At 40.0% G+C, this 24120-nt stretch overlaps 1 long non-coding RNA gene across 1 annotated transcript; it reads left to right on the top strand.

The window, feature by feature from the left end:
- Positions 1-18087: 18087 nt before the first annotated feature.
- Positions 18088-19882, top strand: LOC113612640 (uncharacterized). Its single transcript, XR_003429913.1, has 3 exons — positions 18088-18564; positions 18843-18901; positions 19027-19882. It is a non-coding gene; the product is annotated as an uncharacterized LOC113612640 (long non-coding RNA).
- Positions 19883-24120: the final 4238 nt, after the last annotated feature.

The following is a 24120-nucleotide window of genomic DNA, read 5'->3' as shown; positions in this document are numbered from 1 at the left end:
GCTGTCATTAACGCTGGAAAGACAAAAAACTGACATCAGCCAAGAAAACCAAGCCTGACTTGGCCCCAAGTATTACAAATGAATATGCCACAAAAAGAGAATTAACATCTGTTAGTCCTACCCAAATACCACAACCACCACCTCATAACGGCAATCAAAGTATCATACTCTATAGTTTACAAAGTTATTTTCGTAAGCCAAGTCAGAGGATGGAAGGGAGAAGAGTCTTCCTCTGAGGTTTTCGAGCGTAGTTAGACCTTAACTGTGCTTGGAAGTCAAAAAACATTACCTTCAAAAATCATACATTTTAATATTGTTGTCACAAGTACTATTTTCTTTTAAACCTCTCTGCAGTCCTTGAAAGAAGATGGGGATGGTATTTGTAACCCTCAGGACTGTCAGTTCACTTTTATTCTTCCACCCATTTGTATTCAACGTATAATCGGATCAATAATAAGCACTGTGCACTCTGTACATTCCCAACACCCAGGGAGTTTGTCTTCCTGGCTCAATTTGAAGACCCTAGAATCTATTCATTGCAGATTTTGTAAAGCTACCTGGCTTTGTACTAAGTGGATGCCGTTGGACCATTCCTCAGACATTGTAATTAATCCATTTGATTAAAGAAACAATGTCATGCCAATGCCCCTTTGAAAGCCATGGCTGAGAAAGCCATGGATCCCTGATTATAAAAACATACTATTGGCTGAAAGAAAACAGTGCATCTCAGAAAAAAAAAGGTGCAGCACTTGGATCAAAATGTTGCAGTAAATGGAAAGTAACATCAGTTTGGGATCAACTTAAGCCTAATCAAAATGAAATGTAACAAGGGTTTACTAGGGTTGATGGAAGGAGATCCACATGGGTGGTCTCCCAGAGGGAGCCCAGGTGGGGTAAGGGGGGGATAGGGCTTGTGGAAAGGGGTCAGAGCCTCAGCAATGTAAAAGGGACATCTGTGTAGGATAGCTGCCCAATGAGTTGTATCAGAGCCAGAGCAGAGTGAGAAGGGCACCCCCCTAAGAGGGGATGTCCCAGCAGGGTGTTGAAATACTGGCAGGGTAAGGAGGTGTGGGGTGATGGTGGCAACTGAGGCAGTGACTGGAGGTTGGTTACATACAGGGGGATTGATTAAATAAGTTAACACAGCAAGGATAATGGGAGTCAAGTTTCTCACTGCCAGTGAAGGGAAGTACCAGTCAGAAAAGAGAAAAAAGTAGAATGAATTCTGTGATGTTGTATTGTAACTGAATCCATAGTTGGAACCCATAGCCGTTGATGTATGTATCGATGTATACAGAAATAAAGATATAAATGTGCATAAGTGTTACGTATATGTGTGTATGCGTACATATATTCCCTAGGCCTGTCTGTTTGAGTATGTTGGAGCAACACCCCAAAAGCAATGAACACGTCTGACACTCAGATCTTGGATTCTAAATACCATTCTCCACTAAAGGAACTAGGACTCCTTAAAGAAATGGCTTAGAGAAAAGCCATTAAAAAAATGGCTTAGAGAAAAGCCAGAAGATGAGCCTGAATCATTTTATTGCTCAAAAAACAAAAAGACAAACAAAAAAAACAACAACAAAAGCCAACAACAACAAAGAAAGACTCAAAGAAAGATGAGAGCACATCAAAAGGAGAGAGGAGCTAGCATGAAAGAGCACCCACTAGCCGAATCTAGGAAAGTTTAAGCAAAAATACACAATAGTAATACGTTATTAGACATAAAATAAGAACCATGAATCCATACTGATACAAATAGATAAATGAATAGAAAGGTTGCTGATGGACGGAATCTTTATATAATTTTAAAGTACCTCCTCCCAAATATTTATTAATTATAAAGTACTCAAAAGAGTAGAGTGCAGAAACCTAGCAGGTATCACCTTAATCGAGTTAACAAAGTAAACAGCATCAGTGAGGTGGAAAATCAAAACTGCACACTCCCTGATAGGCTTCAGTGAGAACAAAATCATTTGTGTGAAACCTCTGCCAGAGATATATAGCCTGAATCTAACAATGAGGAAACATCAGACAAAGCAAAATTGAGGGACATTCTACAAAATAGCTGGCTTTTTATCTTCAAAAGGCCATGAAAATCAAAAGAAAACTGAAAAACTCTTCTAGATTGAAGGAGACCAAAGAGATATGACAATTAAATGCAACACATGAGTCTGAATAGGATCCTTTTGTTACAAAAGACATTGTTGGATCAATTAGTGAAACTTGAAAGGGGACAGAGGATTGGATGGTAGTACTGTTTCACTTAATTTCCTGATTGTGATTGTTGTGGTTTTGTAGAAGAATGTCCTTGTTTGTTAGAGGTATATACCTTAAAGTATCAATATTTGAAGGTGATGAGACATCTAGTTGACAACTTAAATAATTTAGAACACAAAATGTTTTCTGCTTTTTTTTAACTTCTCTTCCAACTTTTCTGTAAGTTTGAGATTGCTTCTAAATAAAAAACATCAAATGTAACAATCTGTTCTCATTCTTTAAAATAATTTAACACTTGGTGGAGATGCTATAGAATTGGGAATTAGAGAAGCCTAATAATGAGAGGTTAGTAGTCAATTAAGTGCCCATGTATGGTAGTCTCTGAGCACCCATGCTGACAGCTGTGGATGTTACCATTGTCAGACTGGTCCTATGTTGGTCCTGAACCACATGGGCACCAGTCCTTTTCTAACACTCTGCCTTAAAGATTAAGCCTGAATTAAAGAATAGTGCGCTCATTGTTCCCAAAGAGAGGAAGAAATTAGGGATGGAATGTATCAGGGAACCTTTGAATACTACTACCTTAGCAAAAAGAGAATACCTCATTTATTCATTCAACAAATATTTATTGATTGCCTACTATGTCCAGGCATTGAGAGTATAGCAATGAAGGAAATGGAGACTCTTTCCTCATGCTTGAATATGTCTTAGTTTGAGGTTGTGGGAATCAGGGGTAAAGGAAATAAACAAACAAACAAATATGTACTATGTAAGATAGTGGTAAGAGCAGCAGAGAACAATAAGCAGGCTAAGGAGGACAGTGAGTGACTGAGAGGGGTGGGTTTCTATTTTATATAAGGGGGCCAAAAATGGCCTCCCTACTAAGATGATATTAACAGAAACCTGAAAAAAATAAGACTCTGAGGAAAATAGCTATCTGGTAGAAGAATATTCCAGGCCAGGGAAACAGTAATAGCAAAGATCCTCAATTGGGAAGAAATATGCTAGGAGGACATGGAAAATTGAGGAGTGTGGTGTGGCTGGAGCATGCAGGCAAGGGGAGAGTGGTGGGAGAGGGAGAGAAGGGAAAGCATGAAGATCCCTAGTGGCGACTTTAAATTTTACCCTGAGCAAATTAAGAAGCCATTGCTGGTTTTGAATAGAGAAGTGACTTAGGATTTACAAGGATCTCTTTGGTTGCTGGGTTGAGAATGGCTGTAGGGAGGGAAAGGCAGGAGCACAGAGAGCAGTTAGGAGGTTATTGCATTAACTCTGGTAAGAGATAATGGTGGGTTACATCAGGTGGTAGCAAAAGACATGGTGGGAATTACTCAGATTCTGGATTTATTTTGAAGGTAGAGCCAACAAGACTTTCTAATGAATTGGATGTATGGTATAACAGAAAGAAAGAACTCAAGGATGATGACAAGGTACAGAATTGCCAATAATTGAGATGAGGAAGATGGAAGGTAGAATAGGTTTGATAAGGGTGGGGAAATCAGAAGCTCAGTTGGAGACATGCTAAGACGTCTCTTAGACATTTGAAAGGAAATGTCAACAAGGCCATTGGATATACAAGTCTAGAGTTCAGAGAGGTTCAGATTGAAGGTGTACATATGGACATCATAGGTATATAGATGATATTGACAGCCATGAAATAGAATGTATGAATGTAGCAGAGAAGAAAAGAGGCATGAGGACTGTACTCTGGGTACTGTAGACTAAATATTTGTGTCTTCCCAAAATTCGTATGGTGAAATTCTAACCCCCAATGTGATGGCATTAGGAGGTGAAGTCTTTGGGAAGTGATTAGGTCATGAGAGCAGAGCCTTCTTGAATGGGATTAGCATCCTTATAAAAGAGAACCCAGAGAGGCCCCTCCCCCATCCACAATGTGAGGACACAGCAAGAGATGGCTCTCTCTGAACCAGGAAGCATGTCTCACCAGACACTGAATGTTCCATTGCCTTGATCTTGGACTTCCCAAGCTCCAGAATTGTGAGAAATAAATATCTCTTATTTATAAGCTACCCAGTCTATGGTATGTTTGTTACAGCAGCCCTAATGGGTTAAAACATTGGTGGGGGGATGAAATAAAGAGGAATCAGCAAAGAAGATTGAAGTGTGGCCAACAAGGTAAGAAGAGAATCAGGAAAGTGTGGTACCTTCGAAATCAATATACCACAGTGATTCACTAGCTCTAACTGGAGGTAAGGACAGGAGAGGAGTCCTTGCTCTCTATACCCACCTTTGTGGAAGAAAAAATGGAAGAAAGAGACCAAAGACTGAGTTTGTTCAGTTAAGAAGCAATAACTCCACCCACTGATATTGGTTGGCCAAAAAGTCCGTAACGGACTTTTTGGAAAAAAGTCTTACGGAAAAACCTGAACGAACTTTTTGGCCAACTCAATAACTGTAGCTCAGTCAAGGTCCTTGAAACCTGACCAAATTAGAAATTGTCATGGAGAGTGGTGTCAGGAAGGGATGGGAGTACCAAGGAATGTCCACAACCCTAGCTCACCTCATTCTTTATATTCTCTGAACATGCTGAGCTCAACCAGAGCCTACAAGTAGACTGGGCTGAGGTTCTCATCAGAGACTAGCTAAGTGTCAGTATTTATCACTGTTCTTTGATCTCTTCCTGGGATCATTGAGAGCAGAACATCAACTGTGCCCTTAAGAAACTTTGAAGTGAGTAAATGAGATTAGTTCAGGTAACAATAAGGATACATAATAATAGTACCCACTCTTTTTTTTTTTGCTTTATTGAGGTATAACTAACATAAATAAACTGAACATGTTTAAAGTATACCATTTCATGTGTTTGTACATACACACTTGTGAAACCATCACCACAATAAAATTTGACATGTACATGTGTGTGCAAGCGTGTGTGTGTATGTGTGTGTTTGTGTGTGTGTGTATGTGTCAGACCCGAAGTTTCCTCTTGCTCCTTTGTAATCCCTTCCTCCTGTCCCTACTTGCATCACCCCCAACCACAGGAAGCCACTGCCCTGCTTTCCTTCACTGGAGATTAGCATTTTCTAAAACTTTACATAATGGAGTCGTATAGTATATACTCACTTTTATCCGTCTTCATTCATTCAGCATAATTATTTGTATGTTTTGTGTGCCAATACTCTGCTCCTTTTTATTTCTGCATAGTATTCCATCATATGGATCTACCACAATTTGTCTATTCATTCACTTTGTTATTACTTTATCTGCTAACCACTGGAAAAAATGATGGAAATAAAGCTTAGTCATGGGCACCTCATCTAAAACCAGGCAGATGTGTGCATACCACTAGTTCATGTTAGAGATCTTTCCTCAACATTTATGAAGGTCCCTAATTGCTCAAAAAAACTTTATTTCCATGGACAGTATATATTTCTCCTCAGGATGAAGTACTTTAAAAGATACACATCAAAATAATGAAAAATCATCTTTGAAGTGGACCCTGGATTAAGATAAAAGATCTCTTGATGGTGGTGTAAAGATAAACTCCCCTGCCAGACCCAAGGAGAGGTTATCTTCACAGCCATGGGATGGGTCTTTGTAGCACTTTGATTCTCCAGAGCACGGATAGCCAGACTCAGTGCTCTCGCGAGGCCCAGGGGATGGCTGGCAGAGGGGAGGGTACTCTGCTAACACCTTTATCCACCCTGGCTGTTCTCTCCAAATGGTGCTGCCAGGGTTGCCTCCTTGGCAACGAGAAGGCCTCCTTTGTTGCTTCATAGCCCTCTGAGTGTTGCTGATAACACAGACTCGCACTATTAGTTACTTGTTTTGCTGTCCTGCTAAATCTGTACCAAGTCTCCTGAGAGGTCCCCAAGAGCAAAGGGTTGTATTGATTCAGTCACTGCTTCCTGCAGTGGCCGTGATCAGATTAAGGTGCTGCGATTCATCTTTTGAAGGGGAGAGAGGTGATGTGTGTATGGATAGACGGATGGAGCCTTTGCAACCCAGTGTGAGAAAATTCAGTACACAGGCTATATTTATTGAACATATGGCTTAGTGTGTAAGACAGGCAGAAGTCTATGAAAGTCTTATAGAAAGAAGTGATGCTATCATGTGGTGACTTAAAAAGTGACAACTGGAGCTGCATTTCCTGCAGTGAGATTCAGGTTAATGAATCTTATGACTGGTTATGATTGATTTTCCACTTGATTATAAACTGAAGGTACAGACTATGTTTTATTTCTGCATTTCCCTCAAAGATAAAAATGGTAAATGAATATTTGATCGGAGGATGGGTGTGTGGGTGGGTGACTTACTGGAGAATATTCTGGGGAATGATCTGCCTTGATGCCCATGGAAACGCCCCTCTGTTAAGAGTTGGCTTCCTCTCCTCAATCCCACCTGACCTTGGGAAATCGATTCTGGTCTTAGTATTAGACTATCCTCTCCTCTCTTTGCCCTCAGGAATAAGTACTCTCCTGTGTGTATTTGTTAAAAGCAAACGTAACAATAGAAATCACCAGTCACTGCAGCAAGGAGGGGTTTGTTAGCACTGATACTTGTTACAACAGACAATATGTACCTCAGCAGAAGGTGGGGCATCGGCCACTGCTCAAGGGACTGTGGCAGCACTCTGAGCACCCCCTCTCTGTCACTTCTGCACATGGTCCTGGCTCCAGCATCTAATCTTAGCACATAGACAAGAAAGAAGAACCCCTGGCTGGCGCTCTGCTGGTGAGGATTTGGAAAGTGAAACCAACATCCCACGTCACAGGCAAATTTTTACTGGGGAGAAGGGGATACAATATCTACAATTTACTTCAAAATATTTTTTTATCAATAATATTGGTATGTATTACTTTTAATGTACACCCTAGAAAAACGATATGAACCTTGAGAAGTGTTAGGTAATATTTAATCAAGAGTTCATACTGGGACTTCCCTGGTAGCACAGTGGTTAAGAATCTGCCTGCCAATGCAGGGGACACGGATTCGATCCCTGGTCCGGGAAGATCCCACATGCCACAGAGCAACTAACCCTGTGCACCACAACTACTGAGCCTACACTCTAGAGCCCGCGAGCCACAACTATTGAGCCCACGTGCCACAATTACTGAAGCCTGCATGCTTATAGCCCATGCTCCGCAATAAGAGAAGCCACTGCAGTGAGAAGCCCGCGCACCACAACGAAGAGTAGTCCCCACTTGCCACAACTAGAGAAAGCCCGCCCACAGCAGCAAAGACCCAATGCAACCAAGATAAATAAATAAATAAATAATTTTATTTAAAAAAAAAAGTTCACGCTACAAGTCAGCAATTAAAAGTACTTCAACTATCTTTCTCTCTGATAAATGCCAGATGTTTTTAAACTAGAATCCTGAAGATATGTGGCTTGAGGAGGATATTGTAGAGACACTCCCAACCTTACACAAACAGGATGTAATATCTAGGAAAAGGGATTTCCAGTTTCAATCTTGATGGGGTAACAGAAATGCAATTTTCCCTTTTGGTGTAAATGACTAAAAATATAATGGGCAAAATATATGAAACCATGGTTTCGGACACTACAACAAGCAGCACAGAACTACAATCCCTGAAAGAAGGCAAACAAGTGATGCGAGCCTAGCAATTACCCAGATTACTGCCTAGAGAGAGTTTCCAGGCTGCAGTGCAGGGAGGGGGACCCCAAACAGCTTAATGGTCTCTCTGAATTGAGGATGCAGTTAGGAATTCGAGGAAGCCAAAGTAGCTAAGAGTTTGCCGGACAGATTATGGAAGAGGAGAGACATGCACAGAGAGGTCTGCTGCATGTAGAGAGAGTCTCAGAAATGTGTAGCAGATTCCCTGCAAGCCTTTAACTGAGTACTTCTCAGCCCATGCATGGGAATAAACTAACTGAAGCAGGAGGAATAATTTAATAAAAGAAAACACTGGAAAGATTCAGGTGGAACAACTCCAGTGATTACACAGTGCTAGAAATAGTTTGCTTTCCCACCAGTCAAATTGGAAAATAGCCTTACAATACACAAGGCATCAGAAGGATGTTGCCTCAATAGTGGAACAAAATTATACCTGGAATAAATGTTGTCCTGGTCTCACTTAGCAAAACTTAAAAGCAAGCCTTCATGGGATTAACATATACACACTACTACATAAAAAATAGATAACCAACAAGGACCTGCTGTATAGCACAGGGAACTGTACTCAATATTTTGTAATAGACTATAAGGGAAAATAATCTGAAAAGACAGAAATATATATATATATATATATATATATATATATATAAAATGATTTCAATAAGTGATGCTGAAAGAACTGTATAAATTAAATGCATGAACAAAAATTAACTTTGACCCTGAAATCACAACATATACAAAAATTAACTTCAAAGACATCATATTTCTCTTTCAAGTGAAATTTAAGAGCTAAATATATCGAATTTTAGAAGAAAACTTGGGAGAAATCCTTACTTAACTTGGGTTTGGCAAAGATCTCTTAAATAAAACCCCAAAATACAAATGCTAAAAGAAAAGAAATCAATTAATTGGCCTTCATCAAAAACACTGTGATGAAGATAAAAAGGTAAGTCATGGGCAAGGAGAAAATATTTACAAAACATATATCTGAAAAATGGCGTGTCTCTTAAATATATAAAGATCTCTTACAACTCAGTAAGAAAAAGACAAACAACCAATAAAAATAGGTGAAATACTTAAATGAGAACTTCACAAAAGATAGCTAATAAACCTATGAAAAGATTATTAACATCATTTTTCATTAGGGAAATGCAATTTGAAACTACAAGATATAATAAAAATGGGCAGAAGATGTAAATAGACATTTCTCCAAAGAAGACATACAGATGGCCAACAGATACATGAAAAGATGCTCAACATCACTAATTATTAGAGAAATGCAAATCAAAACTACAATGAGGAGACAACACCTTCAATTCCTTGGTGTCAACCGCAGACACCACTGCATCCCTGGGATATCCTACTCCACCTGCGCATGAGTGCCTCCTGTTTCCAGGTGTAAATAGAGACTGGGTGGAGGGAGACTGCAGACTGCAAGAGGAATGACCGTAAGGAGGAGGGAAATTTGGACACAGAGACCCAGGAGGAATGCCATGTGACTACTGAGGCAGAGATTGGAGTTATTCTGCCTCAAGCCAAGGAATGCCAAGGATTGCTGGCCAGTAGCAGAGGCCAGAAGAAACCCATGTGACTGACAGGGTCTTGGTGCTCTGGCCAGGTGTCAGGCCTGTGCCTCTGAGGTGGGAAAGCCGAGTTCAGGACATTGGTCCACCAGAGACCTCCTGGCTCCATGTAATGTCAAATGGCAAAAGGTCTCCCAGAGATCTCCAGCTCAATGCTAAAAGCCAGGTCCACCCACTGACCAGTAAGCTACAGTGCTGGACACCCTATGCCAAACAACTAGCAAGACAGGGACACAACCCTACCATTAGCAGAGAAACTGCCTAAAATCATAATAAGTTCACAGACACCCCAAAACCCACCACCAGACGTGGTTCTGCCCACCAGAAAGATCAGATCCAGCCTCATCCAGCAGAACACAGGCACCAGTCCCCTCCACCAGGAAGCCTACAGAACCCACTGAACCAACCTTAGCCACTGGGGGCAGACACCAGAAACAATGGGAACTACAAAACCACAGGCTACGGAAAGGATACCCCAAACACAGTAAGTTAAGCAAAATGAGAAGACAGAGAAACACACAGCAGATGAAAGAGCAAGGTAAAAACCCACCAGACCAAATAAATGAAGAGGAAATAGGCAGTCTACCTGAAAAACATTTCAGAATAACAATAGTAAAGATGATCCAAAATCTTGGAAATAGAATGGAGAAAATAAAAGAAACGTTTAACAGGGACCTAGAAGAACTAAAGAGCAAACAAACAATGATGAACAACACAATAAATGAAATAAAAAATTCTCTAGAAGGAATCAATAGCAGATTAACTGAGGCAGAAGAACGGATAAGTGACCTGGAAGATAAAAGAGTGGAAATAACTACTGAGAGCAGAATAAAGAAAAAAGAATGAAAAGAATTCACGACAGTCTCTGAGACATCTGGGACAACATTAAATGCACAAACATTCAAATTATAGAGGTTCCAGAAGAAGAAGAGAAAAAGAAAGGGACTGAGAAACTACTTGAAGAGATTATAGTTGAAAACTGCCCTAATGTGGAAAAGGAAATAATCAATCAAGTCCAGGAAGCGAAGAGAGTCTCATACAGAATAAATCCAAGGAGAAGCATGCCAAGATACATATTAATCAAACTATCAAAAAATAAACACAAAGAAAAAATATTAAAAGCAGCAAGGGAAAAGCAACAAATAACATAAAAGGGAATCCCCATAAGGTTAACAGCTGATCTTTCAGCAGAAACTCTGCAAGCCAGAAGGGAGTGGCAGGACATATTTAAAGAGATGAAAGGGAAAAATCTAGAGCCAAGATTACTCTACCCAGCAAGGACCTCATTCAGATTGAACAGAGAAATTAAAACCCTTACAGACAAGCAAAAGCTAAGAGAATTCAGCACCACCAAACCAGCTTAACAACAAATGCTAAAGGAACTTCTCTAGGCAGGAAACATGAGAGAAGGAAAAGACCTACAATAACAAACACAAAACAATTAAGAAAATGATAATAGGAACATACATATTGATAACTACCTTAAATGTAAATCGATTAAATGCTCCAACCAAAAGACATAGACTGGCCAAATGGATACAAAAACAAGACCTGTATATATGCTGTCTACAAGAGACCAACTTCAGACTTAGGGACACATACAGACTGAAAATGAGAGGATGCAAAAAGTTATCCCATGCAAATGGAAATCAAAGAAAGCTGGAGTAGCAACTGTCATATCAGACAAAATACATTTTAAAATAAAGACTGTTACAAGAGACAAAGAAGGACACTACATAATGATCAAGGGATCAATCCAAGAAAAAGATATAATAATTGTAAATATTTATGCACCCAACATAGGAGCACCTAAATACATAAGGCAAATGCTAAGAGCCATAAAAGGGGAAATCGACAGCAACACAGTCATAATAGGGGATTTTAACACCCTACTTTCACCAATGGACAGATCATCCAAAATGAAAATAAATAAGGAAACACAACCTTTAAATGATACATTAAACAAGATAGACTTAATTGATATTTATAGGACATTCAAACCAAAAACAATAGAATACACTTTCTTCTCAAGTGCTCATGGAACATTCTCCAGGATAGATCATATCTTGGGTCACAAATCAAGCCTTGGTAAATTTAAGAAAATTGAAATCGTATCAAGTTTTCCAACCACAGCGCTATGAGACTAGATACCAATTACAGGAAACAATCTGTAAAAAATACAAACGCATGGAGGCTAAATAATACACTACTAAATAACCAAGAGACCTCTGAAGAAATCAAAGAGGAAATCAAAAAGTACCTAGAAACAAATGACAATGAAAACACTACAACCCAAAACCTATGGGATGCAGCAAAAGCAGTTCTAAGAGGGAAGTTTATAGCAATACAACCCTACCTCAAGAAACAAGAAAGAGCTCAAATAAAGAACCTAACCTTACACCTAAAGCAATTAGAGAAAGAAGAACAAAAAAACCCAAAGTTAGAAGAAGGAAAGAAATCATAAGGATCAGAGCAGAAATAATGAAAAAGAAATGAAGGAAACAATAGCAAAGATCAAAAAAATAAAATCTGGTTCTGTGAGAAGATAAACATAATTGATAAACCATTAGCCAGACTCATCAAGAAAAAAAGGGAGAAGACTCAAATCAATAGAAGTAGAAATGAAAAAGGAGAAGTAACAACTGACACTGCAGAAATACAAAAGATCATGAAAGATTACTACAAGCAACTCTATGCCAATAAAATGGACAACCTGGAAGAAATGGACAAATTCTTATAAAACACAACCTTCCAAGAATGAACCAGGAAGAAATAGAAAATATAAACAGACCAATCACAAGCACTGAAATTGAGACTATGATTAAAAATCTTCCAACAAACAAAAGCCCAGGACCAGATGGCTTCACAAGTGAATTCTATCAAATATTTAGAAAAGAGCTAACACCTATCCTTCTCAAACTCTTCTGAAATATAGCAGAGAGAGAAACACTCTCAAACTCATTCTACAAGACCACCATCACCCTGATACCAAAACCAGACAAAGATGTCACAAAGAAAGGAAACTCCAGGCCAATATCACTGATGAACATAGATGTAAAAATCCTCAACAAAATATTAGCAAACAGAATCCAACAGCACATTAAAAGGGTTATACAACATGATCAAGTGGGGTTTATCCCGGAATGCAAGGATTCTTCAATATATGCAAATCAATCAATGTGATAAACCATATTAACACACTGAAGGACAAAACCATATGATCATCTTAATAGATGCAGAAAAAGTGTTCGACAAAATTCAACATCTAGTTATGATAAAAACCCTCCAGAAAGTAGGCATAGAGGGAACGTTCCTCAACATAATAAAGGCCATATATGACAAACCCACAGCCAACACTGTTCTCAATGTGAAAAACTGAAACTATTTCCTCTAAGATCAGGAATAAGACAAGGTTGTCCACTCTCACCATTATTATTCAAGAAAATTTTGGAAGTTTTAGCCTCAGCAATCAGAGAAGGAAAAGAAATAAAATGAATCCAAATCAGAGAAGAAGAAGTAAAGCTGTCACTGTTTGCAGATGACATGATACTATACATAGAGAATCCTAAAGACGCTACCAGAAAACTACTAGAGCTAATCAATGAATTTGGTAAAGTAGCAGGATACAAAATTAGTGCACAGAAATCTCTTGCATTCCTACACAATAATGAAAAATCTGAAAGAGAAATTAAGGAAACACTCCCATTTACCATTGCAACAAAAAGAATAAAATACCTAGGAATAAACCTACCTAAGGAAAAAAAGGACCTGTATACAGAAAACTATAAGACACTGATGAAAGAAATAAAGATGATACAAACAGATGGAGAGATATACCATATTCTTGGATTGGAAGAATCAACATTGTGAAAATGACTATACTACTCAAAGCAATCTACAGAGTCAATGCAATCCCTATCAAACTATGAATGGTATTTTTAACAGAGCTAGAACAAAAAATTTCACAATTTTAATGGAAACACAAAAGACCCCAAATAGCCAAAACAATTTTGAGAAAGAAAAATTGAGCTGCAAGAATCAGGCTCCTGGACTTCAGATTATACTACAAAGCTACAGTAATCAAGACAGTATGGTACTGGCACAAAAACAGATATATAGATCAATGGAACAGGATAGAAAGCCCAGAGATAAACCCATGCACACATGGTCACCTTATCTTTGATAAAGGGGGCAAGAATATACAATGGAGAAAAGACAGCCTCTTCAATAAGTGGTGCTGGGAAAACTGGACAGTTACATGTAAAAGAATGAAATTAGAACCCTCCTTAACACCATACACAAAAATAAATTCAAAATGGATTAAAGACCTAAGTGTAAGGCCAGACACAATGAAACTCTTAGAGGAAAACATAGGCAGAACACTCTATGACATAAATCACAGCAAGATCCTTTTTGACCCACCTCCTAGAGTAATGGAAATAAAAACAAAAATAAACAAATGTGACCTAATGAAACTTAAAAGCTTTTGCACAGCAAAGGAAACCATAAACAAGACCAAAAGACAACCCTCAGAATGGGAGAAAATATTTGTAAATGAAGCAACTGACAAGGGATTAATCTCCAAAGTTTACAAGCAGCTCATGCAGCTGAATATCAAAAAAACAAACAACGCAATCCAAAAATGGGCAGAAGACCTACATAGGCATTTCTCCAAAGAAGATATACAGATTGCCAACAAACACATGAAAGAATGCTCAACATCATTAACCATTAGAGAAATGCAAATCAAAACTACAATGAGATATCATCTCACAACAGTCAGAATGGCCATCATCGAAAAATCTATAGACAATGAATGCTGGAGAGGGTGTGGAGAAAATGGAACCCTCTTGCACTGTTGGTGGGAATGCAAATTGATACAGCCACTATGGAGAACAGTATGGAGGTTCCTCAAAAAACTAAAAATAGAACTACCATGCGACCCAGCAATCCCATTACTGGGCATATACCTTGAGAAACCATAATTCAAAAAGAGTCTTGTACCACAGTGCTCATTGCAGCTCTGTTTACAGTACCCAGGACATGGAAGCAACCTAAGTGTCCACTGACAGATGAATGGATAAAGAAGATGTGGCACATATATGCAATGGAATGTTAGTCAGCCATAAAAAGAAACGAAACTGAGTTATTTGTAGTGAGGTGGATGGACCTAGAGTCTGTCATACAGAGTGAAGTAAGTCAGAAAGAGAAAAACAAATACTATACGCTAACACATATATATGGAATCTAATATATATATATATATATATATATATAGTTCTGAATCTAATGGATTCTAATGGAATCTAATGGAATCTAATATATATATATATATATATATATATAGTTCTGAAGAACCTAGGGGCAGGACAGGAAGAAAGACTCAGACGTAGAGAATGGACTTGAGGACATGGGGAGGGGGAAGGGTAAGCTGGAACGAAGTGAGAGAGTGGCATGGACATATATACACTACCAAATGTAAAATCGATAGCTAGTGGGAAGTAGCCGCATAGCACAGGGAGATCAGCTCGGTGCTTTGTGACCACCTAGAGGGGTGGGATAGGGAGGGTGGGAGGGAGGGAGATGCAAGAGGGAGGAGATATGGGGATATATGTATATGTACAGATGATTCACTTTGTTATAAAGCAGAAACTAACACACCATTGTAAAGCAATTATACTCCAATAAAGCTGTTTAAAATAAATACATGTTCTGCATGATTTCAATCGTTTGAAATTTGTTGAACCTTGATTTTGGCCCAGCATATGGCCTATTTTGGTGAGTGCTCTGTATATAGTTGAATAAAGTATATATTTTCTGGTTGGTGAGAATAGAGTGTAGAACTTACCGTTAAGATGTGCCTCTTGGGCTTCCCTGGTGGCGCAGTGGTTGAAAGTCCACCTGCTGATGCGGGGGACGCGGGTTCGTCCCCCGGTCCGGGAGGATCCCACATGCCGCGGAGCGGCTGGGCCCGTGAGCCATGGCCGCTGAGCCTGCGCGTCCGGAGCCTGGGCTCCGCAGCCGGAGAGGCCGCAGCAGTGAGAGGCCCGCGCACCGCAAACAAACAAACAAACAAAAAAAACAGATGTGCCTCTTCTAGGGTTTTGACTGAAAGCCTGGACTATTTACCTATTCTCCTCCACTTTATCAGGCTTGAACTTCAATCTCTGTTGCCCCAGCACCTTGTGGCTCTTGAAATATCTGCTCAGCTGAGTAGCCCTTCAACTCTTGTTTTCTGCTGGATATTGTGAGCACCTGCCCTGTTGTAGTAATCAGCCTTTAAGATAGTCTCAACGACCCCTGCTTCCTAGTAATCATACTCTTGTATAACTCCCGTCTCCTTGAGTGTGAACTTGATTTACTGACTTGCCTCTAAACAATAGAATATAGCAGAAGTGGTGGGCATGTCTCTTCTGTTGTTTCGTTCTAAAAAGACTCCAGCTTTCATGCTGGGTTCCCTCTCTCTTCCTCTCTCTCCCTCTCTAGCCTCCCTCATCAGTCGCCCTGGTGGAAATCAGCTGCAGTAATGTGAAGCAGCCCTGCAGAGAATCCCACATGGTGAAAGTTGAAGATCTGCCAGCAAGCGTGTGAGTGAGCTTAAAGGCAAATCCCTCTCCCTAGCACTCATGCCTTCAGATAAAACCACAGCCCCACTGATACCTTAACTGAAACCTCAGGAGAGACCTTGAGTCAATGACACTATACTGCACCTGGATTCCTGACCTACACAAACTGTGGAATAATGTTTTGTTTTGTTTTGCGGTAACGTGGGCCTCTCACTGTTGTGGCCTCTCCCGTTGCGGAGCACAGGCTCCAGACGCGCAGGCTCAGCAGCCATGGCTCACAGGCCCAGCCGCTCCGCTGCATGTGGGATCTTCCTGGACCGGGGCACGAACCCGTGTCCCCTGCATCGGCAGGCGGATTCTCAACCACTGTGCCACCAGGGAAGCCCAATGTTTGTTTTTTTAAGCCATAAAGTTTCAGCATAAATCATTATCTCGGAAGAGATAACTCATGCAGAGAGAAGTGAATAAATGGGAAGAAGGAGATCAATTCAGGAATTTTTTGGTCTTCAGGGGTTTTGTTTCTGTTCTTGAGAACAGGATAGCAGGACCTACTAAATTGGGTTAGACTGGTTTTATGGGAAAATGAGAAATTAAGAATTACTCTTGGATTTTAAGCTTGAACAGTTAAGTGAATAGTAATGCCATTTACTAAGATTGAGAAAACTGAAGGAAAATCAGAAACCATGTAGAAATGTCAAGCAGCAGTTGAATTTACAACTCTGGAGTTCTGGGGATAAAAGTCTGGAAATCAGATTTGGGATAACAATAGTATCAATCTCACCCATTGTGAGCATTGGGTGAGATAATGCAGAACCTTTGGCACAGTGCACACGGTTGTTATCTGTAGTGGGTAGAATTGTGTCCCCAAAAAAGATATGTTCAAATCCTAGCCCCTGATTCCTGTGAATGTGATCTTGTTTGGACATAGGGTCTTTACAGATGAAAGTAATTAGAATGAGGTCATCCTGGATTAGAGTGGACCCTAATTCACTGACTAGTGCCCTTATAAGGAGATAAAATAGAGACACAAAGATAGACACGGAGAGGAGAATGCCATCTGAAGACAGAGACAGAGATGAGAGTGATGCAATTACAAGACAAGAAATTACCTTCGACCCCCTCAGCAGCTAGGAGAGAGGCATGGGATGGTCTCCTTCTCGGAGCCTCCAGAAGGAACCAACTCTGCCAACACCCTGACTTCTGACTTCTAGCCTCCAGAACTGTGAGATAATACATTTCTGTTGTTTTAAGCCACCTGGTTTGTGGTAATTTGTTACAGAAACCCTAGGAAAATAATACAGCATCCAAATAAATGTGACATGTGATTGTTATCATCACTTCAATCATTAATCATACTGTGTCATTGACGTTTTTGTTGTTAATTGTCCAAACACCTAACACATTGCATTGCACATAGTAAGAACTCAATTTATAATTACGGTAGAACGAAAGATGTGATACTTGCAGATTAAGAAGAAGTAATGCAGAGTGAGCGGTGCCTGTACAGACTCCAAAGGGATCTCCAGAGGATGGATCCTTTTCTCCTCTCTCTTATCTGAAAACACACTTTGCTTTGTAGAATCCCAGACTCTATAAAGTTCTGATTATATATCTTCTCTCTAATCTGACTCTGGGAGTAATTTCCTGTTCTCTTATCTAGATCCAGCTCAAGTTCTTCTGCCCAGCAGAAATCTTCCCAGAACAAACTACCCCAAACTCACATCCTAGACTTTATTTACCCGTTAATTATAGGTGACATTAATTGGATTATAGCTTTATATGTTTACTCAACTTTTCACATCAGTATATTATCTCTGTGATTATAAGTACCGAAACATCAGACAGTCTTTATACTTGTTTCAAAACACAGCAGAATGACTCTCTTACACATAATGAATGTTACCACATCTTTACCAGACATATTTCCTCATTGTTACATCTTGAAACCATACTTTTGGTATGAAGAAACCATCTTGAGGTCATACTTTTTATTTATATCTCCAGTGCTCATTTTCTAAGCCCCATCCCAAGGAAAATCCATCCCTACCTTGTATTCCACTTGCAAAGAAACCACAAGAATCCAGGAAGAATGCTTGAATACTCCACAAATCCGCCTGGTGGTTGTTTAGCCCCTTCTGCCAACAATGTGAACATCAAATGAATCACCCGTGACCTTGGAAAATCAGGTCACAATGTACAGTCCTATAACTCTTTTCCAGGCTAATTTTCTCTCCTGGCACTAATCCACTGTAGGCATGAATTCAAATGTCTTCTTTCATTCCCACTTAAATCCAGGCGATGGTTTTTAACAACTCTTCTCTAAACACTTGGAGAAGGAATCTCACAGAGGACTGCTTATCCTGCTACTAGCCTTGGCTACTCTTTTGAGGCTCCTAATCTGAGTATCTCAGCCCAACTCCTTCCACAGGGAAGTCCAGCCCACCCAGACATCCACCCAGCCTGAAGTCCAGCCCTACAATTGCCTCAGCCCGAGAGTAGATGATGCCTCCTCTTCTACAGCCTATGGTTCAAAGTTTGTTTATTGACAAAGAGGACATCAGGGAAGAAAAGAAACATCATTCCCACTCCAAGGTGAGTTCTTCCCTCTTTGGGTCCAAAGTTATCACAGTGGTTGGCATCAGAGGGAATGGAAGAGTGTAGGGAGTAGGGGGGGAGATCTGGATCTTGCACTCACAAATGGCATCAAACTTAGGCTTTTGCATCAACTCAGTCTTTACTTACATTAAAATACCAAATTTTTAAACAGTAAATATGTAAATTATAACAATATTATTTTGTAATTTGTTTTGGCATGTTTTCATTAGAGTACATATCAGTATGTAAACTGTATCTATATTTATCTATATTAGGAGGCTTAGGAAAATATTGGAGGAGTCCCAGGCTTCTCTTGATCTGTGAAGGACCCCAGGTAATGGTATATCAATATTTTCTGTATTTAGTGAAAATATTTATCACATTCTTCAAGGTCTTAGTCCTAGTAAACATATGCTCAACTTTTCTTTTTAATATTTTCTATTTGTCTCTATTATCCAGATTCAGCTTGGTGGAGATAGTTCCAGTTTTCTCCAAGAGAACTAATTTCTAAAATAGATAATAAAATTAAAATGTTCATTATGATAACTTCCTCCAAAAAAAGTCATAGAAACTTCATTTTAAGAAACTGACTTTCCTGTACCACATGTTGGCTCAGGTCTTCTTTTCTATGCTCTCTCTCCTTGAATGATTTCATCTGTTCTTATAGCTTTAAAGATCAGTCCAGTCCTAATTTGCAAGCTCCACATACCCATGTTTTCAACTGCCTGTTTGACTTCTCCAACTGGAGGTCAAAAAGGCAATATGTCCATAAGAAATCTCTTGATCTTCTACCAAAGTCTTTTCATTTTCCAGTCTTTCCATCACACTAAATGTCTGTTAACCACCTAGGATTGGAAACTACTACATATTGGAAACTACTTTTCCTCTCACCTCTAACCCCTTCCAACCCATCATCATTACCACATCCTGGTGATTCTACTGTCCAAATAAAAATTCAAGTCAGGACTTCTCTCCACCTCCACAGTCACCACCCTTAAGCTGGACTGAATGTTTATGTCCCATCAAAATTCATGGGTTGAAATCCTAACCCTCAATGTAATGGTTTTAGAAGGTGGGACCTCTGAGAGGAGATTGGGTCACGAGGATAGAGCCTTCATGAATGGGATTAGTGCCCTTATAGAAGAGACCCCAGAAAATTCTCTTGCCCCTTCTGCAATGGAGGACCCAGCATAGAAGAATAGAAGATGACCTTCTATGAACTAGGCCTTCACCAGACACCAAATCTGCCAGTGCCTTAATCTTGGACTTCCCAGAATCTGGAACTGTAATAAATAAGCGTTTGTTGTTTCCTTTACCTGGTCTCCGGTGTTTTTGTTATAGCAGCCTGAATCGACTAAGGCAAGATGCCACCATCTCCCACCTAGACTGTTGCAGTAGTCTTTTTCCAGGCTCCCAGTTTGCACCCTTCATGCCTTATAACTGTTTCACCAATCAGTATGGTCTTTATAATGTGTGAACTGGATTGTGAACAGTCCAATTCCCCTGCTGTTCTGATTTGGACTCTCCCCAAATCAGATCCAGAACCAAAAATTCTAGTGAAAGTAGTTTATTTGGAAGGAGGCCCCTGAAGACACTGAAAGTTAAGTGTGACAGGGAACGGGAGAAACCCAATAAGCATGTATCGTCAAACAAGTTGCCACTCTGCCAGCTAAAGCTTATCTCTAAACTCTGGGGAATAAGTTAAAACACATAATCAGAGTTACTCTGACAAAGGGACAAGGAAGCTGGGGTACCTATACACCAACTTCCATCAGTCATTTGTTGTAGGCTCCTCTGAGAGGTGAGAGTGGGAGATTAAGTCCACCTTAGGCACCACCTATAGGCAGCCCCACAAACAAGCAAAGCAGCTTCAGAGAAAGGCCACTGGGAAAGAGTCACAGGAGCTGGTATCTGAAGGTCAAGTTGGCAACTAGGGAAATGGCATGTAAGGAGGGGAGATGGGCAGGGCACCAACAGCATCTCTAAACCTACTTAGATCCCTCCAGTAGCTTGCTCTTGAGTTTCGAATGAAATCCAAACTCTCAATCATGGTCTCCTAGGCTCTGTGTGATCTGACACTTGCTCGTCCTGTTCTCATCGTGTGCCATTCCTTCCAGCATGGTCTCCCACCCAGGGTCAACTTTGGTTCTTTGCTCTTCGCCTGCTGGAACAACCTACCTAAATCTGTTGGCCAACTAGTCTTTGGAGCTGGAGTAAGAGGACTTTCAACCACCTCCAGACATATTACCCTGCTGTCTTCCTTTTTAAAACAAATATTCTTCTTCTGGAACCTATGAAAACAAACTTGAGTCCACGTCTGTCTCTCACTGCCTCCGATATCGCCAGTGAGAGGCCTGCAGGAGAAGATGACACGGCATGGAGCTGCATATGTGGCTGGCTGATGACTCAAAAAAGTTGAAGGAAGAGATCTGGTGGGCATTGCAGGAGCTGTGACCCCAGATGCTGCCCAACCCCGAAGAAGTGAGCCAGCAGATCACTGAAAATGTGGGCAAGATGCAGCAGTGCCTGTTGTCCTAAATGGAAATAGCTGCTGCTTCACTTCCACCTCTGCGTCTTTGAAATCCTTGATGATAACACTTATTCCTCCAAGATTCCTTCCGGTGGGTGGTATGGTTTTGGTTTACTATTTTGGTAGGTAGAAGCAGTTCTAGTAGCTTCTACTTGGTCTTTCCTACCTTAGTAACAAAGATAATTATTAATTCCAATGGAGACAAAAAGTTGTGAAAGAAAAGAATAACAATCATATACTATATATGGCTCAGTTGTTAATGTTTACATAGTCATTACAGTGAAAATGCTGGGGACGGATCTTTCAAAAGTACAATATAAATAAACTGGAGGGTGTCAGAATGTTGGGAGAAGTGGAAGGAGAGGATGTGTGAGAAAAAAGCTAAACTTTCACCTTCCATGGTAGGGAGTAAACTATTAATGCCTACAATGAAAAAATAAAATACCAATATAAGTATTTCAACCAGAGTTATGCAGTATATAGCAAAAGAATCGGTTAAAAGATTCGAATGTGCCTCTGGGCAAAAGAAATATGGATGGTCCAGCTGTAGGGGAGCTGCAATTTTTTATAATAAGCCCTATGGAACCACATATCTTACTCTTAACAAATGATTCCCATTTTATTGGTGTAAGGTCGGCACTGGGCATCAATATTTTTAAGTGGTTTTAATGTGCAGGTGGCTTTATAGATGGAGGTCTAGCTTAGGTAAAAATGAAAGGTTTTTTAAATAAATCAATTCCCTGGAGTTAGACTTGGATATTCTATAGGAGTAGATAGTTAGGGGAAACTTGTAAGTTACCTTTGAAGGAATTGCCTTAGTAGGAAGATTGCATCTGAATGCAGAGTCCAATCAATAAGTGTGTCCTGTGCCCATACATGTGAAAAGTCTGAGCCCAGCACTAAGGGCAAACAACGATGATGATGATACACACTCTGCCCTGCCAGGCTGACACTCTTAAACAAGATGAGACATATTCAGAAAGAGCCACAGCACTTCTTGATAGGGAGGCATGCCTTAACAGGTGTGCTGATAGAGGGTTCTGTGATAATTGAGAGGGGAAAAGATCAATACCTATTTCTCGGAGAATTCAGAAAGCTTCCCCCCAGACAGTAACCTTTTGTCAGTAATATTAAACAGTGTAAGTAACATCGAAATATGTTGAAGTGGGGGAAGAGAGAGATGACAATAGAGGAAGAACTTGCACAAGAACATTGTTAGCAAAGGTACTAACTTGGGAAAACAGACTGACAAGTGTGGATCCTCAGTAATAAAACTTGACACACAATTAGATTAATGGGGCAGGAGGAGGGGTAACAGCTGGGTTAAAACCAACTAAAAAATCCCCTTTTAATTTCTCCATAAGGATCAACCTTATGGATCAACATACAATTTGACAACATTGTCAATTTTCCAAATTTTACGTTAGGAATTTGTATGGTAAGATTTTGGTAATATTTTAACAGTATACCTAAATGATATTTGACCATGACTGATATGCCTCTCTCTTTGAATATTTTAGATGCTGGTTGAGAAAAACATGGCCCTTGCCTTTAAGAAAAATGGTCTAAAATATCTTAAGGTCATACTGAAAAAGAACTTATTTGAAAAGGGATTTTTTCCTTCCATGACACAGACTTAATTAAGTGATGCTATAAATTCCTGCTCACACGTGTGCTTCATTTTCAGAGAACAGATTTGGAAATGAAGAGCCTTCTAGGCCCGGAAGCACTCTGGCAGCATTCTCCGGGAGTCACACTTGGGAAGAGCCTCTCCTAGGGGCTCAGTCTGAGTCCTGCTGCCAAGTACTCAAGGCCTGGCAGACCTCAGGAGCTCATGGTCCCCCCTGTCCTACAGTGAAGAAAATATCACTATTGGGCCTAAATGTGATTTTAAGGAAACCTGTTGAGACCCCCTTCTCTTCCTTTGCTTCCAGTCCTAGTATGTGATCAACCACCAGTGGACATTAATATTTCTTTGGGACTTAAATTTTTTCACATGGAGAGACAGAAAAGGAATAAAAGTTAATCCAGATGTTCCCAAACTTGGGGGAAAATAAGTATCACCTGGAAGAATGTTTGTAAAATGTAGATTGTTGAGCCCCTTTCCGACTCCACTGAGAATCGGAATCTCTGTGGCCGCATGGGGCTGGGAGGAGAGCAGCAACTTATATTGAAATATAATCAGCACCTATCCTCAGAATATTTGAAAACCACAATTCCTCCCACGTACATACTAGGAAACCAAGGCAAAAGGCTTTCAGGGCATGCCCTAAGCTTCCTTGTTTTGCAACAGCACCTTGAAATATTTTTTAAACTTTTTTTAAATAAAGGAGAAATAAAAATCTGATGGAGAAAGAGCTAGTAAAAATTTGAGTGAAAAGTAAACTTGAAGATGAGGCTACTAAAGCAGAGATAAGAGATGTAAACAGAAGCGACCTGTGTATCGGTTCCGCGCAGAGCTGAGTTTCTCCAGATCAGAACTTCTCAAAGGAAGTGGTTTGGTTTGGTTTTGGTTTTGAGTAAAGCCTTGGCGCCCTCTAGCGGGTAAACGGAGTAGACCAGAGACTACCGTGAAGCGTGTTCTCCGGAACTGTGTTCCCGCTTGGGAATCAAGATTGTTTCCGTTTCCCTTCATATGTTTTGGGTACCGCGGTTTCTTTTTCACTATGCTTTTTCTATCACCTCTGCTTTCAAGGCACAAACTCTTTATCTCTGTAAGTAAAGTCACGAGCTCTGCAAGAGTGAGGACAGTTACGCGTAAGATACTTTTGTTTCAGTTTAGTCCCGGACAGTGAGGAAAACATTTCAAATTTCTTAAGTTTATCCTAAGAAATGTACATTTTACACCAGAGCGGTTGATCTGATATTTAAATAAACTTCAATTTAAGAAGTAATTCAAATGGTTTATATTGGTTCCCGTTGCCCAAAGGAACTTAAAAGATTCCTTAGAATTTACTTCCACTGGTCTGGGAAAAAAAAAAAAATCACCGGTTAAGAGTTCTGATTATAATAGTAGTGGAAAT

This window comes from Aethalodelphis obliquidens, unplaced genomic scaffold (assembly GCF_003676395.1).
Source record: "Aethalodelphis obliquidens isolate GAN/ISIS:26980383/991018 unplaced genomic scaffold, ASM367639v1 scaffold80, whole genome shotgun sequence".
Classification (NCBI taxonomy): Eukaryota; Metazoa; Chordata; class Mammalia; order Artiodactyla; family Delphinidae; genus Aethalodelphis; species Aethalodelphis obliquidens.
The sequence above is the reverse complement of the archived record's forward strand: the minus strand, read 5'-3'. Positions and strand labels throughout refer to the sequence as shown.